The sequence below is a fragment of the Thalassophryne amazonica genome, chromosome 4 (assembly GCF_902500255.1).
Source record: "Thalassophryne amazonica chromosome 4, fThaAma1.1, whole genome shotgun sequence".
Taxonomy (NCBI): Eukaryota; Metazoa; Chordata; class Actinopteri; order Batrachoidiformes; family Batrachoididae; genus Thalassophryne; species Thalassophryne amazonica.
Genome location: NC_047106.1, coordinates 26,601,434 through 26,617,532, shown reverse-complemented (window position 1 = coordinate 26,617,532; position 16,099 = coordinate 26,601,434). Strand labels below are relative to the sequence as shown.

Here is a 16,099-nt window from a genome sequence, read left to right as displayed (position 1 = left end):
TATATTACTGCTTGATAATGAGGGAAAATGACCATAAAACGTGACGTGGTAATATGTTAATTAGCTGCAAATCAGAGGGTCGTCAAATGGCGTTTATGCACTTCACATTGTTTTAGCATATGCTAATGTAGTTCTAATAGAGACAGTGCAGTACACATTATGCCTTTTATGCATTTTGTAATTGTATTGCTTGTTTGTTTTCTTCAGTTTCACCCTTTTGAGTGTCAGTAAACCTGCTTAGACACATCCACGTCTGCAGAGTCATTGATCCGAGAAAGGTGTTCATAGCCATGATAACCAAAACTGCACACCCCACTGTGCCAACAAATATGAACTCACACACACTCCACTCCAACAAATTACAAGGAGAATTGTTTTTTTTTTTAATGGCAAACTAAAATGTTTAAATGTTTTGTTTGTGGAAAAAAAGAGAGTAGATAGAGCGCTCACATTTTGTCTGCACAATAACCGCTAAATAAGCAGTATGAAAGTCATCTTTAAGGAAAAAACCTATCTTCCATCAACTTTAGTCCATCACTTTTTGGAGATGGAGCACAACGAAAGGTATTGCGATGCCTCGATACACACACACACAACTATTTCTCTAACAAACCCACTTTCTCTCCTTTTGGTCACACCCGTTGTTCCGTCATCTCAAGCCTTGTAACTGTGCTATAGATCGTCAGACATGTGTGATCATCACATCCTCAGGGGTTCAACACTCCACAGCCAATCACCAGCTCAAATTGAATTTCTGTGGCAGGAATTTTCTCACATTATGACTGCATCCTGCTGTACTGCCTCCACAGGCTCCCTCTGTTTGCTGCCTCCTTATCAAACTCAAATATCTGCATCCACCCTTCTATCTGTCTATCCAGTGAAACATTTCATATGACATCATACGAAAACTTAAGTGCTATTTTATGCATATTCCTATGACTTTTCATGCAGATGCACAAAACCGGTTTCATATTTAGTGTTCAGAAATGTGTGTTAGGGTTGTGTTGCGGTCAGAATAACAAGTAGAACAGGAATATCTGCCTTTTTGTCAGTCAAAAGATCCAAATGATTACAGCCTCCTGGCGGATGATTAGGCAGGATATGTATGAAATTTTGTGCGTTATTTTTCATAAGTTGTGTTACAAATGTTTCATCAGGATAACCTGATCTATCAAGTCTAAAATTTGATGACTACTGATCATCACTTGTCATGCTTCTGCACAAAGAGGCACAAGCTATAGTACTTTCAAGAACATGACAGTTTTTGCAATTTGAACTGATGTGATTTATTTGGCAATGACAGTAAATGTACATAACACACATAAAGCAGTAATTGCCATAGATAAGACATATTTTCCATTGTGGTTTTTGAAAAAATAAGTATAGAAAAAACGGTAAAACACCCAACAAAGACAAAAAGATGATATGAATATAAACATTAAATTGAAGTATAAGAACTTAAACATGGACACAATAATAAAACATAAAATGATTGTGTGTGTGGGGGGTGGGGGTGGGGGGGGGGGAAGCAGCCACAGCCTCATGTTCAGAAATTCCAGCAATTCAGTTGCTCTCGAGCTTCATAAATGTTTTTGACAGTCATCGTTATTTGGAATTTCACCCATCAGGTCATTTGACTGCGTGTCAGCAGTTAATGTCAAATGTGGAAGTTAAATGAAGTTCAAGCTCCACACGACAACCATTTTATCAAGTTAGCAGAATTTGCATTTCCATGCCAGTGGAAGCTAAAACACACGGACAACATATTTTTCCAGTTTTACGGATTAATATGGATGTGATGACGCACATAGTGAAAAAACTGACATTTTTTGAAATGGAAGACCATTTCACTGAGAAAGACAATCTATTTTGAAGGGAAAGACATGTAACTGATAATGGTTGAAATTATTGAAAACTGCACGTCATCTTTTGCTAAAATATTATAACATTTGCTGTGATAAATGGACTGCATTTATGTAATTCTTTCCATCTGGTACAGACACTCAAACAACTTGATGCCTCACACACACTTATGTCAGCTTGTTGCCATGAAGGTTGTTCAGCAGCACACCGGGAGCAACATATTAATAAAAGACCTTCCTTTAAGGCACCTCACTTTTTGGTAGGGAATTGAACCAAAGGGTCTCTTGACACCAACCCTTCTCCTTTATTTGTATGAGGTCTGTTAGAAAAGTATTGGACCTTTTTATTTTTTTGCAAAGACCTGATAGATTTGAATCACATGTGCTTGCATCAGCCAACCTTGATCCTTCGTGCGCATGCGTGAATTTTTTCACGCCTGTCGATTGCGTCATTTGTGTTGTACCGCTCCTTAATCTGTGTGATGCCCATAGGATCGTCACCGAAAGCCGTCTGAATCATCCGAATGGTTTCCACCTGGCTGTCGCCCAGTTTCTGGCAAGATTTGATGCGGCGCTGCTCCAGTAGTTCCGTCTTTTTCCTTGCAATGAAAATCCGCTGAGTGCACTACACATGTCCTCACACAAAGGCTGCTTACCAGCAAATGACGCAATCGACAGGCGTGAAAAAGTTCACGCATGCGCACTAAGGTTCAAGGTTTGCTCATGCAAGCACACGTGATTCAAATCCATCAGGTTTTGCAAAAAATAAAAAGGTCCGATACTTTTCTAACAGACCTCGTAAAAACAAACAAACAAAAATGTTGTTTTGGAAATTTAAGTTGAACTTAAGAAATGAGCCAGGCATCTACATAACTGTGCTCAAGAATGCTAAAAATAGAGGACGAACAGCAGAACACATGGAGGGAAGTATTGCTTCTCACAAGGATGCCAGTAATGACAGCTTGTAGGAAAAGTGCTTCACTCTGTTTCCTGCTGCACATCATTTATATTTTAGCACACATAAACACCTTAGCATCAGTTATGTGCATGCCTGCCAATATACAGTGCATCCAAAAAGTATTCACAGGGCTTCACTTTTCCCATATTTTGTTATGTTACAGCCTTATTTCAAAATGATGAAATTATTTTTTCCCCTCAAATTTCTACTCACAACACCCCATAATGACAGCATGAATGGATTTATTTATTTATTTATTTATTTATTTATTTATTTCGGGAACTTTTTTGCAAATTTATTAAAAATAAACTAAGAAATCAAATGTACATAAGCATTCACAGCCTTTGCTCAATACTTTGCTCATGTACCTTTGGCAGCAATTACAGCCTCAAGTCTTCTTGAATATCTTTGGGTAGTTTTGTCCATTCCTCTTTGCAGCACCTCTCAAGCTCAGGTTGGATGGGAAGGGTCGGTGCACAGCCATTTTCATTCTCCAGAGATGTTCAATTGGATTCAGGTCTGGGCTCTGGTTGGGCCACTCAAGGACATTCACAGAGTTGTTCTGAAGCCACTCCTTTGATTTCTTTACTATGTGCTTAGGGTCATTGAACCGTTGCCCCAGTCTGAGGTCAAGAGCGCTCTGGAGCATGTTTTCATCCAGGATGTCTCTGTATATTGCTGCATTCATCTTTCCATCAATCCTGACTAGTTTCCCAGGTTGTGCCATTGAAAAACTTCTCCACAGCATGATGCTGCCACCAGTTCAATCTTTGTCTCATCAGACCTGAGAATTTTGTATCTCATGGTCTGAGAGTTCTTCATGTCTCTTTTGGCAAACTCCAGATGGCCTGCCATGTGCCTTTTATGAAGGAATGACTTCCTTCTGGCCATTCTACCATACAGGCCTGATTGGTGGATTGCTACAGAGATGGTGTCCTTTTAGAAGGTTTGCCTCTCTCCACAGAGTAATGCTGGAGCTGTGACAGATTGTCCATCAGGTTCTTGGTCACCTCTCTGCCTAAAGCCCTTCTCCCCTGATCGCTCAGTTTAGACGGGCAGCCAGTTCTAGGAAGAGTCCTGGTGGATCAAGACAATCCTTTCTCTGAAGTCTACAGTCAATTCCTTTGACTTCATGCTTGGTTTGTGCTCTTACATGCATTGTCAATGGTGGGACCTTAATGCACACAGGTGTGCCTTTCCAAATTATGTCCAATCAACTGAATTTGCCCCAGGTGGACTCCAAGTAATATGTAGAAAAATCTCAAGGATGATCAGTGGAAACAGGATACACCTGAAATCAATTTTGCGCTTCATGGCAAAGGTGTTATGTTTCGGACGTGGTCGGAGCACCGACCCAGCGTTTGAAAGGACCCAGCATAAAATAAGCAGAGCATGGTTCAAAAGGTAACAGAATTTAATAAACATAACAGTGAGTAGTGCTAAACAACTAAAACGTCCGCGGTCTGGTGAGGTGGAAACACGGCGCGCTCTTAACAGTGCAAACGGTCCGGAGCCACAGCAGTTCGGACCCAGGGACCCCGCCGACACCCCCCAGGTGGCCGCGACAAACCGAGTCTGTGAAGAAAGAAAACATGAGGTGAGTCCAACTCCACACAGAGAGACACAACTCAAAGGTGCACGCAATCAGCAAACACTTCCTGGCTTAAAGCTATACATCAGCTTCTCACCCTGCAGGCACGGAACAACTCAGTTCAAATCTCCACTGCAGCAGAAGCTGATTAGACAATTAGCATAACGTGACAGCTCAATAACACAAAGTGTGAGGGACACCAAATCCACTGTCATTACTTCATAAAAGTCACCAAAACCAAATTACCTCAGGAAGTGTGCTGAAGAGCGTGAGACCTCACCCAATCCTCCTTCACAGACTGTGGCGTCAAACCTGGAGCGGTCTCTGCGTCCGTGATGGTGAGATTGTTCTCCTGATGTCGATCTCACACGTCTGCTCACAAGGTCGAGTCTCTGGCAATCACACACTGTGCATTCAAGGTTTAAATGCAGCAATCTCTGATCAAGACAAAATACACCACAGCTGTGAGTCCTGATGACCTGCATGTGAAAACAAGCCTCAGGTGGTCAGGGTGAGGTCCTAATGCCCAGCCACTCAGTCCTGAATGCATACCACCTGGTGGGAGAAACAGAAAACCACCAAACACCCCAGCCCACAACAGTACCCCACCCTCACGGGAAGCCTCCCGGCGACCACACGGACCTGGGCCAGAAAAAACAAAGCCCCTTCTCCAGGGACCATGGCTGGAATGTTGGCTGGGAACAAAAAACACCTCCTGCAGCTTCAGTTTCGGCTCCTTGTGCTGACGATCCAGCTGGGAAAGGCCCGTCTCCAGGAGCTGTGCGTTACTGTGCTCTGACGACAGCTCCATCATCAGCTGCCCCACCTGCAATGTTAATTCTCTTCATGCAGTCATTGATCATCTCAATGTTGAGCCTCTCCAGCTCTTCCCTCAGCTGGATAACGCACGCTCCCAGCCGCCTCTTCTCTGTCAACAGGGAACTCCGTGCCGAGACCATCACTCTCATCCTGGAGCCCATCCTTTCCCATCCTGAGCCTGTCTGCAGCAGACTGCTCCGCAGCTGACACTCCAGTGCAGAGACATCCTTTGTTGACTCGAATGGTCTTGCCCTCTGTTTCGTTTAGCAAACCTGTTAGAGTCTCCACCTTTGCGTTCATTCCTGTCGACTCTTGCTTTAGTTGTTCACTTTGCATAAGTTTGGCCAGGAGTTCTTGAACCTGTGCACTCAGCCTTCTTCCGACTATGTGTTAAAGTCTGCTTAGTCATAAAACAAAAAAAAAGATAAACACAAACAACCATACCAACCCCCCCTCCCCAGAGGACCGTCCCATCAAACCCCGGGAAGAGGAGAAAAGAAAAAACACAACCCAAACTCAAGCTTGCAAACAAAAAAAAACACTAACACTCCCCCGGATGACATGCAGGGACCAACACCCCCCAGAGGACATCCCGCCAGCTCCAGGAGTAATAACCACAGCCGAGGTCCCTCTGGGATCCAAAGTCACCCACGGGGACTCCCAGCGCCTCCCAGAGGACCATTCCATCAAACCCCAGGAGACGCCCCCCCTCATGACTAACAGACCCAGCCCCGGCCGTCTACGGCTAGATGGACCCACAGTCCTTTCCCCCCCAGAGGACACCACAGTCACACCCTGAGGGCGGAAACTGGGGGAAAAAAACAAAACAAAAACCAAGCCAGCCAACACCCCAGCCCACATCAAAAGGCTGTGAATACTTATGTGCATGTGATTTCTTAGTTTTTTTTTAAATAAATTTACAGAAATCTCAAAAAAAAAAAAAAATCACATTGTCATTATGGCGTATTGTGTGTAGAATTTTGAGGGAAAAAAAATAATTTCGTTTTGGAATAAGGCTGTAGCATAACAAAATATAGAAAAAGTGAAGCACTGAGAATACTTTCCAGATGCACTGTACGTCCTGAGGACATTTGCTTCAGAGTCCTTGTTCTGTGATTAATTGAGTTGAAGCAGATAAGAGCCAATGACTGACCGTGCATGAGACGGCTGTTTTGCAGGTTACTTCTCCAGCGTCATCACCTCCAAAGGATGTAGTTCACCTGTGTGCACCTTCCTCCACTCTTATGTCACCCTGTGCTCCTTCTTTTTCTTAAAACCACCACAGCCATTTCCATCCTTTTTGCAAAATCAGCTACCATCTGCCCTTCCGCATTCCTAGCCTTGATACCATGTCTGCCCATTACTTCTTCATCACCTCTGTTCCCTTTCTCCAACATTCCCACTGAAGTTTGGTCCAATCACCACTTTCATGCTGGGCACACTCTCCACCATCTTATCTCACTCACTCCAGAAATAGTAGAGAAGCTTGAATCTTCGACTGGACTGGGTTGCTTGACGTGAGGACGTTTCGCTTCAAATCACAGAAGCTTCCTCAGCTAAAATTCTTGCTCTGTTTTTCTTCTCTACAAGAGTCAAGACAGAAGTCAGACTACCAGAGCAAGAATTTTAGCTGAGGAAGCTTCTGTGATTTGAAGCGAAACGTCCTCACGTCAAGCAACCCAGTCCAGTCGAAGATTCAAGCTTCTCTACTATGGAAACCACCTGGACAACTGAGAGCCTACACAGAATCACTCCAGAAATCTTTCTCCTTCATCTCACAACTGTTGGGAGGGTCCTTTTCACCACACTATCACACAAGTGTAAACAATAAGACCTGAGACAACCAACCAGTTATAATACAATAACATGCTTTTGGAGGGCGGTATACATTTTCAGAGGCCCGACGTCCAGAATATCGTGAATATCGGTCATTTTGGGCGACTGGGCATGGACGGAGGGACTCTGAAAATGCATACCGCACAACAGCTGCATGTTATTTGCATTATTATCACTTACTGAGATACACAACACGTGGAATCGCATTAACAATATTTAATGTCATTTCAAAATGCATGACACCCAGCAAACGCATACATAAAAAAGTGGCTCACTTTAACTTTTGTCGTGTTGGCTGGTACCGCGCTGCTCTCCAAATTTGCCAGTGCGTCTTCATCAAGCTAGCTGCTTTGGCTGTTGTTCATTGTCGGACTAACCATGATAAAATCATCGGGAATGTCCATATTGGGATCAGTTCTCCCCTTTTCATGTTATTGTCTACGGACAGTTCTTGGGTTGCGCATGATATGACGTCATCACTTTATGCACAGCGGGCGGGTAGTGGGATACCCGCCCGTTACTGCGGGCATGTATGGACAGGTAGCGTAAATGTAAATCTATGCTACCGGCCCAGCAGTGCCTCAGTAATTGATAATAATGTCACATAATTACCTTTTAGGCACCACCCTGCGCGATCGTTGATGGAAGAAGGATGACCAGGATTCAGTCTATTTCTCAGTTGACCGTGAAGCCTTTATTACAGAGAATGAGCCAAAGTAGCAGTAACAGAGAGTCTCTGGGTTCATGCTTAGTTTGCCCTAGCATTCAGTCTGGGTAGCTCTCAGGTGCTCTGAGCAGCAACCCCATCTTCCCTCTTCCTGAACCCATATGTTCTTCCCTGAGTTTCTGTTCTAGATATTGCGTCACTATGCTAAGATGTTGTATTCTTTCTTGATTGGTCCACTTCTCATCCTGCGCACAGTACAGTCTTCCCATCCTCGCTGATTGCATTCCTTAAGGATTTGATCATGCACTCATCACGCAGTTCCCAGCCACTTCTTCCGAATGAATCAAACAGTTTTCAGTTATCAACCATACAGAAAAACAGGTCACACAGTAGGCAAATTCAGCAGAACACATTCAAACATGATCATAGAGGAACAAGAACCTTCTACCAATCAATATACAATTAGTACACCATTCATTAATTATGTTAACACAACTTACCTGCGGGGCATATGCACTGATGATATTCATCATCACCCCTTCAATTTCCAGAATCACACTCATCACCCTGTCAGACCCTCGCTTAACCTCCAACACACTCTTAACATACTCTTCCTTTTAAAATGACCTATAAAAACACCATTTCTCTTCCTATCCACACCATAATGCAACAACTTGAATCCATGCCTGTGCTCCTGGTCTTACTTCCCTTCCACTTGGTCTCTTGCAGACACAATATGTTTATCTTTCTTTCCATCATATCAGCCAGCTTTATTCTTTACCAGTCATGCTGCCAGCATTCAAAGTCCAGACTCTTCCTTCCACCCTTTTTGTTTTCCTCTCCTCCCACTGTCTGTGGACACATTTTGCTCCTCCTCTTCTTCTTTGCCCACCAGTAGCATAATTTCCACCGGCACTCTGTTGGGCAACAGCACTAGTGGTGGACATTGTTAACCTGAGCCTCAGTTGATTCGGTATGGAAATTTAAGTTGTAGTCTGCATAGTTATGTTGGCTTGTTTTACGCCAGATGCCCTTCCTGACGCAACCCTACTCAATTATCCGGACTTGGGACTGGCACTCAGAATGTACTGGCTGCACACCCCATGTGGCTGACTTGAACAAGAACCTTCTGTAATATATAATTTGGGAGTTGGAACTTAAAATAATCTTCATGCAAAAATAAACATTTTTTTTTTTGTGCCTTCTGGTGCTGGGAAATCTAAACCACATTTCATACAAATAAAAACAAAGAGCAGGCATGGCCGCATAAGGATTTCCAATGTGATAAACTGCACTGAAAGCAGCATAAGAAAAATTCTATTATTCCTGCTCAGAGCTCCCTCAGGCTAAATCGATTAAGTATATTTACTTCAGCAGTTCTCAAAACATTCAGTACAGTCATTACTTCTGTTTTTTGCTGTGCAGCACAGCAACTAATTAGTCCTGCAAATGGCAGTTATTCACATTAAACTGGAGCATTATGTGTAGAAGCATCCAAAATATTGTGAGTATAACAGCGTTGCCACAGTAATGTCTTGGTTTTACCCCACACAGAGACAGATATCACTGACTCTGTGATGGAAAGTCGATGCCTTCAAAAGTTCTTGTATTCCTACATAACAGCAGTGCTGACTGTGCATTTCAACCTTGTAGTTTGTGATGTGATGCAAACCTTTGTGACACTCACACAGAAATGGGAAAAACTGGAACTTTGCAGTGCTTTTGTCTCCTGGGCAAGGTCCTTAATCCCCATCTTGCTCCCAGGCATGCAGTTGGTCACCTTGTATGGCAGCACACTGACATTGTTTCCATTTCATTAAATTACATACGAGATCATGTTCTTGTTTGTCCTTGTAATTTTAATTCTATGCAAAGGAGGTTATGTTGGTCAGCAGGCTAGTTTTGTGGTGGGTAATTTGCTTGGTGCCTTCGTGGCTTTGTTGTTTGGTTTGTGGCCATGTTTACTCCAAACCATAAGGAAACTTGGTGAGGATGGGACATCAGCCAAGAAAGAACTCATTAAATTCTGATGCAGCTTCAGCTCCAGAGAGGGATGGAGGAATTAGGCTGCTTATTTTTAACATTTGTCAACCTTGCAAGATAGAGCATTTTTATGGATGTCTTTAATTTTGCCTACAATTTATATCCTCCATTTTTAATAGAGCAGCAGGAGCCTTGGTGGCCCCCAGACCTCAGCTTTGAAAATGAAAGTAACTGAAAAGCAAGCAGCACAGTGGATTAGTGGTTAGCACTGTTGACTCACAGCAAGAAAGTTCTGGGTTTACTTCCACCCTGGTCCTTTCTGAGCAGAGTTTGTATGTTCTCTCCGTGTTTGTGTGGATTCCCTTCGGGTGCTTCGGCTTCCTCCCACTTCCAAAGACATGCAGGTTAGGGAAGTGTGAATGTGACAGCCATTCTGTCTACATGTGGCCCTGAAATAGTCTGGTGGCCTGTCCAGGGTGTACCCCGCCTCATGCCCTATGACTGCTGGGATAGGCCCCAATTTAAATTTTCAATTTATTTTATTTATATAGCACCAAATCACAACAGAGCTGCCTCAAGGCACGTCACACAAGTAAGGTCTAACCTTACCAACCCTTAGAGGAAGCACAGAGGCAACAGAGGTAAGCAAAAAAGCCCTCTGATGATATTGAGGAAGAAACCTCAAGCGGACCAGACCCAAAGGGGTTACCCACTGCTTAGGCCATTCTAACAATTACAAGGTTTTGCAAAGTTTTACAAAGCTGAAGAAACAGAAAATAGAAAACAAACAACATAATAATATAAAGAAGATGAGAAGTCCACACAGGCATCAGCTCCACAGGCAGGGGTTGCCCACGCCCCAGCACCCCCATGACCCTTAATTGTCATAACGAGTTATAGAAAATGAAGGAATGAAAAACATACTTATTTTAAGGTACAGACTTCAACCGCACCCACTTCCAATTTCCATCATGCGTGTGACGATGAGATTATTTCTTGGTACAAGACAAGACATGTCCAGTAGATGGCAGATAGGCAGATAAGGAATGAAAACTTGCTGTTTGAATTGTTGTGCTGCATCAAACTTAACCAAGGTCTAATGAGTTCATCCTCATTATAAGCTCTTGTAATGGGGTGAGTTACACGTTGATAGCCTTTATTTTTTATGAGTTATTGTATTAAATTAGAGAGGGTGGATTTATTCATCTATTCATACACTTGGTGCTTTTTCAAAAACTAGGAATAATCTACACATTTAAAAATTGAAAGGCTATGAAAATTCTTTGTGTGCCTCTGGATTCTGTGATCGGTTCAGGAAAATGACTGGAAGTCAAGTTATTATGGGCAATTTGATATTTTGAGGTTGGGGCTAACATGAATAAAGTCTTGCTGCACTTTGCAGCAAGGCTGTAGAGAGATGCACTCTGCTGAGTCCCCTGTAGTTCATAATGAAATTGAAAAGTACTGTTTGATTAGGGGTGGTGTGATGCAGAGGGAAGTGCGTCATGGAAGTGTCCCCTCAAGTGCTTGATAATGACATAATGTCCAAGGAAAACACTGCTAAAGCTTGAAAATGGCCATTGCAGAGAGTGATGCAGTTAGTCTACCTCATTTCCACAATTTAATAGGGCTGTGTTACCTAATGACTTTTAGTTTTTTGGGAGTTTGGCAGGCAGAATAAATTTCCGTAACTCTCCCAGCTGCTCCGGTGCTGGCAGGCAGGTATGGAAGGCTGATGATGATGATGATGATGATGATGATGATAGCAAAGTTGCCTCAGCCAGCAGAGACAACACTGGCACCACAACCATCAGTGGAGGGAGAAGGAAAATGTAAGATGGGAGAAAGAGGACAAGAAGATACGTAAATGATAGAAATGAAATGAAACAGAAAAGGCACTGGGGAAGAAAAAATAGAGCAGCAAATAAATATGGCAAAGACAAACTATAAACCCCTGACCACCCTAAAACAATATATTTCTGCCTTTCAAGTAACAACTAAAGTACTTGATTTCTCAGGTGCAGAAGTTTAGTTCTCATAAGACCTATTGATGCAGCCCAGAAAAATTTAACCTTCACTTCTATTTCTCTTTGGAATTACTCGTATTATTTTAGATGATCGTTTTGCTGAGTCCATTCACGATGGCGCATGCATTTGTGAGTTGATGCACTCCAGATGGTGTGAGCATCAGGGTCCACTGTAAAATAGTATTATTCCAGAGTTATATAAGCAGATATATAACTCAACCTGTTCCTCTGCAGTCTGCTTCCTTCTCTGCAGGAATATCAAACGACTGACTGGTTTCCTACATCAGATCCTGGTAGTTACAGCCGATTATCTTGTTTTGTGTTTGACGGAGCAGAAACATGAGTGCTCCTGACACATAATGAGCCCTGGCTGCTGTTAGTGTGTATCTACAGTTACGTCTATGTGTGTGCTTTTTATTTTCATATTCATATACAGGCGGAACTGAATTTAAGCACTTTTGAATTTGATGCCTCCCTCTTGGTTTTACAGTCATATCTGCCTTCTAACCTAATTTCTGCTGGGTGTATCTGCAATCTTGTCTGTTTGGTGACAACCCAAAGCTCTTGGCCATTGGTGAGGATAGCACAAGTCAACTGAAAAATCGAGAGCCTCACCTTCTAGTTGAATTTTTTCCTTACCATGATGATCCAGTACAGCATCCGCAGGACCTGAGTTGCAGCACTGATTCCTCTCTCAATTTCACACTTCATCTTATCCCCACTCATAAACTACCACAAGATACTCAAACTCCTCAACTCAGTTTGTAGGTGCTAATCCTCATCTCAGCCGGTTCACACTCCAACCCAAACCTGCCCCATGAGCATCAAAGTTCACTGTTGAATGAAGCCAACAGAATAACATCATCTGCAAAAAAATAGAGATGTAATTCTGAGGTTACCAAGTTGGACATTCAACTTGAAATCACATCCATGAAGCCACTAACAGGATTGGTGACAAGGCTGCAGCCCTGGCAGAGTCTAACACCCACCAGAAACATATTTTTTATATAGATTTAGGAAATTAAAGAAAATTTCTGAAATATGAGCTATTAGGCTGAAATGTTTATTCTGAATATTTAAGTCATTCAGCTAACTCCACAAAAACTGAGCTACATCTAAAGTGTGTAGTTTCCCACTAATCATGCCTGTATGAGATGAGATGAGAGATGAGATGACATTTATTGTCATTGTCATTACACGAGTGCAACAACAATGAAATTACGTTTACACTGCAACTACCTCAGACAAAATACAGCAATTAATTCACAATTATTATTAGTTGAATGTAATGGTACACATCAGAATAAGCGAAGTGCGCAACGCATCTGCGCATGCGTGGGTTAAACGGGGGCAAAAATCCCAACTACCAAACTCACACCGCTCCCATTGAATTTTTTATACAGTAGCATTAGTGGACTGTAAAAGTTAAGGCTTTTGCAGGGATTGTTTCAAAGGCTTTAAGCCTTAAGCGATGCTTACATGATGACAGGTGCACATTGTGCTGTTTTCAAATGCTCCAACGGAATTTATAGGCTTGAAAGTTGGCTGAAAACACACGATTGCAAAGCTCCGCCGAGTCCACACAAAGACAAAGAAGAAGAAATGTGGTTGTTCATTCTACACAATTTCCCCACAGAAAAGAAAGATCCAGACGGACGTAAAAGATGGACTAAAATTGTAAGTACATTTATTTTGTCAATATCCCGAAACTGTGCCGATTATAATGTGGCTGATGAGGCCGTTTTCGTGCATCGGCTTATGACTATAATGTCGCACCATGAATGCGTGGAGCGTAATATTGTAAAATTGACATGTTCTATAAACAAACTGCATGCATGCACATATCATTGTATGTCTGTCATCTTATCAAAGCAAACGTGACACCAAAGAAGTTATATGTGAGACTCACCATCATTGTAGTCATTATGAAGCCGGCGGAGTCACGATTTCTCATGCCTGTTTAGGAAATATTCTGCAATATCCACAGTTTCAGTCTCTGGACTTCGTCTAACCATCTGTCAGTTGCCTTCAAGGGGTCAGAAATTTGTCTCCAACTATCAACAAGGACTGGTCATTTTTGACAGCAGCGCTGTCTTGAAGGAGAGGAGAGGGAGGAGAGGAGAGGGGAGGAATGTGACTGTCCTTGCCGGAGTCCCAAGCTGTGGATATCCAGGACTCAACTGGATGAAGATATCAGATCTGCAGTTCAGTAAATCAAAGTCGAATGAGTGACTCTCTGTGTTGCTCCATGCTTTGTTTGTAGTGATTCCAACAGCGATTCCATGAGTCACATGAGTCCTAAGTGCAAACGTAGGGAGTGAATTTGGGATGATTTGAGTTCATAAGAAAGATCCCAATTCTCTCATTGAATCCACGAGTCCAGGGTGTCAATCCAGGGAGCGATCAGTGTCAGTGAATCTGAGTCTGCTATCATTTGTACGGGTGAGAAAAATCCCAATTCATTCAGCAATTCCATGAATCAAGTACTAATTCTAAAATTCTGAGGCAGCGAGTAATCACGGAATCAGTGAGTCTGAGTCAGTTATAATAAGCTCAGGTGAAGAATATCCAGATTCACGCAGTGAATTGGTGAGTCACAAATCCATAATGCCGGTGCAGAGACCGAGCAGCATCAATGAATCTGAGTTTGCTATGATGTACACAGATGAGGAAGACCCCAATTCACTCAGGATTCTTAGTATTTCTTCTGTTTTTCTTGTTGCTTAATGCTGACTAATTATACTGTATTTGTTGTCTTTCCGATACCTGATTCTGTTTTTTTCCTCTCTGAGGTGCGGCTCCATCCAGAGATGGGTGTGGTATCTGCTTCTGCAACCCTCCTGTCCTGTGCACCGGCAGCATTTCCTGTAAATTCGTTTTGTAAATTGTTTTGTAAATTGTGTCAGTAGCATGGCCCAAGCAGAGGGTCGCCCCTTTGAGTCTGGTCTGCTTGAGGTTTCTTCCTCAAATCAGCAGATTGAGTTTTTCCTTACCACTGTCGCCTGTGTGCTTGCTCTGGGGGTTGGCAAGGTTAGACCTTACTTGTGTGAAGCACCTTGAGGTAATTTTGTTGTGATTTGGTGCTATATAAATGAAAATAAATTGAAATTGCAAATTTATTTTTCACATTCAGCCCACATACATAAGCAAGGAGTGATCGGTATCAAAGACTGATTCTGCTGTGATGTGCTGTGACAAAGAAGATCCCGATTTAGTCAGATAAACTGGGGTATGTTGTACTGAGATTGTGCATGTTATAAGAGAGGGGTGAGTGAAGCACTCTTGTGTTAATTTGCATACATTACCAGGTGTTAGCAGGATTTGTAGGGCCAAAAGGATCCAGGATAGTGGAAACCGCAAACTTGTGGCTCTTAGGTTAAAATGTGAATCAGGAATCACCCAACTCTAGCGCAGCGATGAACCTCCATGGATTTGCCTTCTTTTTCTGTTAAGCTCAATGACAGCTGTTAATTGGATGAAACTGTAATATGACTAATTAATGCAGATGTCTGCTGCAGCACTTGGCTCAGTTTTTGTGTGCAAACATCAGAATGGGTCCTTTGTTATCTTCATTGGTGCATTTTTTCTGTCTGCCTGTGTAAATACATAATTAATGGACACGTGCATAGCAGGAGGTTTGTGGGCTGCTAAAAGTCTTGGACCAGTCCCGCAGAGAAGAGAATCACTAATTAAGTTCTCTAACAGAGGCAATTAATCAAGGTTTTGGAGCAGAAACCACCTGAGAGAGAAATGGGGGATGAGGAGATCAGTTTCCTGAGTCTGAAAGAGGGTGAGTGCAGCAGGACATGATGGCATCAAACTGAGCTGAACTGTACGGAGTAAAATAAAACCCCTACAGTTTTTTGCCAGTGATTTGAGCTATGTCCAAAATTACTTTCAACTCCTTCCATGAGGAAAACATTGTGTTTTTGGGAGGGGGGAGGCTCAACTATATCCACCATTGGCAGCACCCGGACATATCGCCGGTTCATCCCCGTCTCCCAAAAGTTGCCAGGGTGCTCAGCAGTGAGGCACTTGCACACTGGAACACACTCTGGAAACAGCACCACATGCAGCATCATGATTGACGTTGACTCACAGTGCAGTTAGTACACTTCATCTGATTCCACATTCATGGCCACATTCATGGCCACATTCAGTTGCCTTGCCACTGCTTTATTAATGCCGTCATTTAACCCTCGCCTTGCTTATTGCTCATACAACACACTTAATATCCTCCAGAATGTACTTTGAATTCTATTTTAATGGAATAACAGATATTACTCACTGAGAATGTCAACTCTCATCGAAAAACAAAACTGTATGGTTTATGTTGTGAAAGTGTAGGAACACGGG

At 42.6% G+C, this 16,099-nt stretch overlaps 1 protein-coding gene across 1 annotated transcript in view; it reads left to right on the top strand.

The window, feature by feature from the left end:
* The window catches only part of grik4 (glutamate receptor, ionotropic, kainate 4), a 1,339,327-nt gene that overhangs the window by 1,021,833 nt on the left and 301,395 nt on the right, over window positions 1-16,099 (top strand). The gene's annotated exons all lie outside the window — the stretch shown is intronic.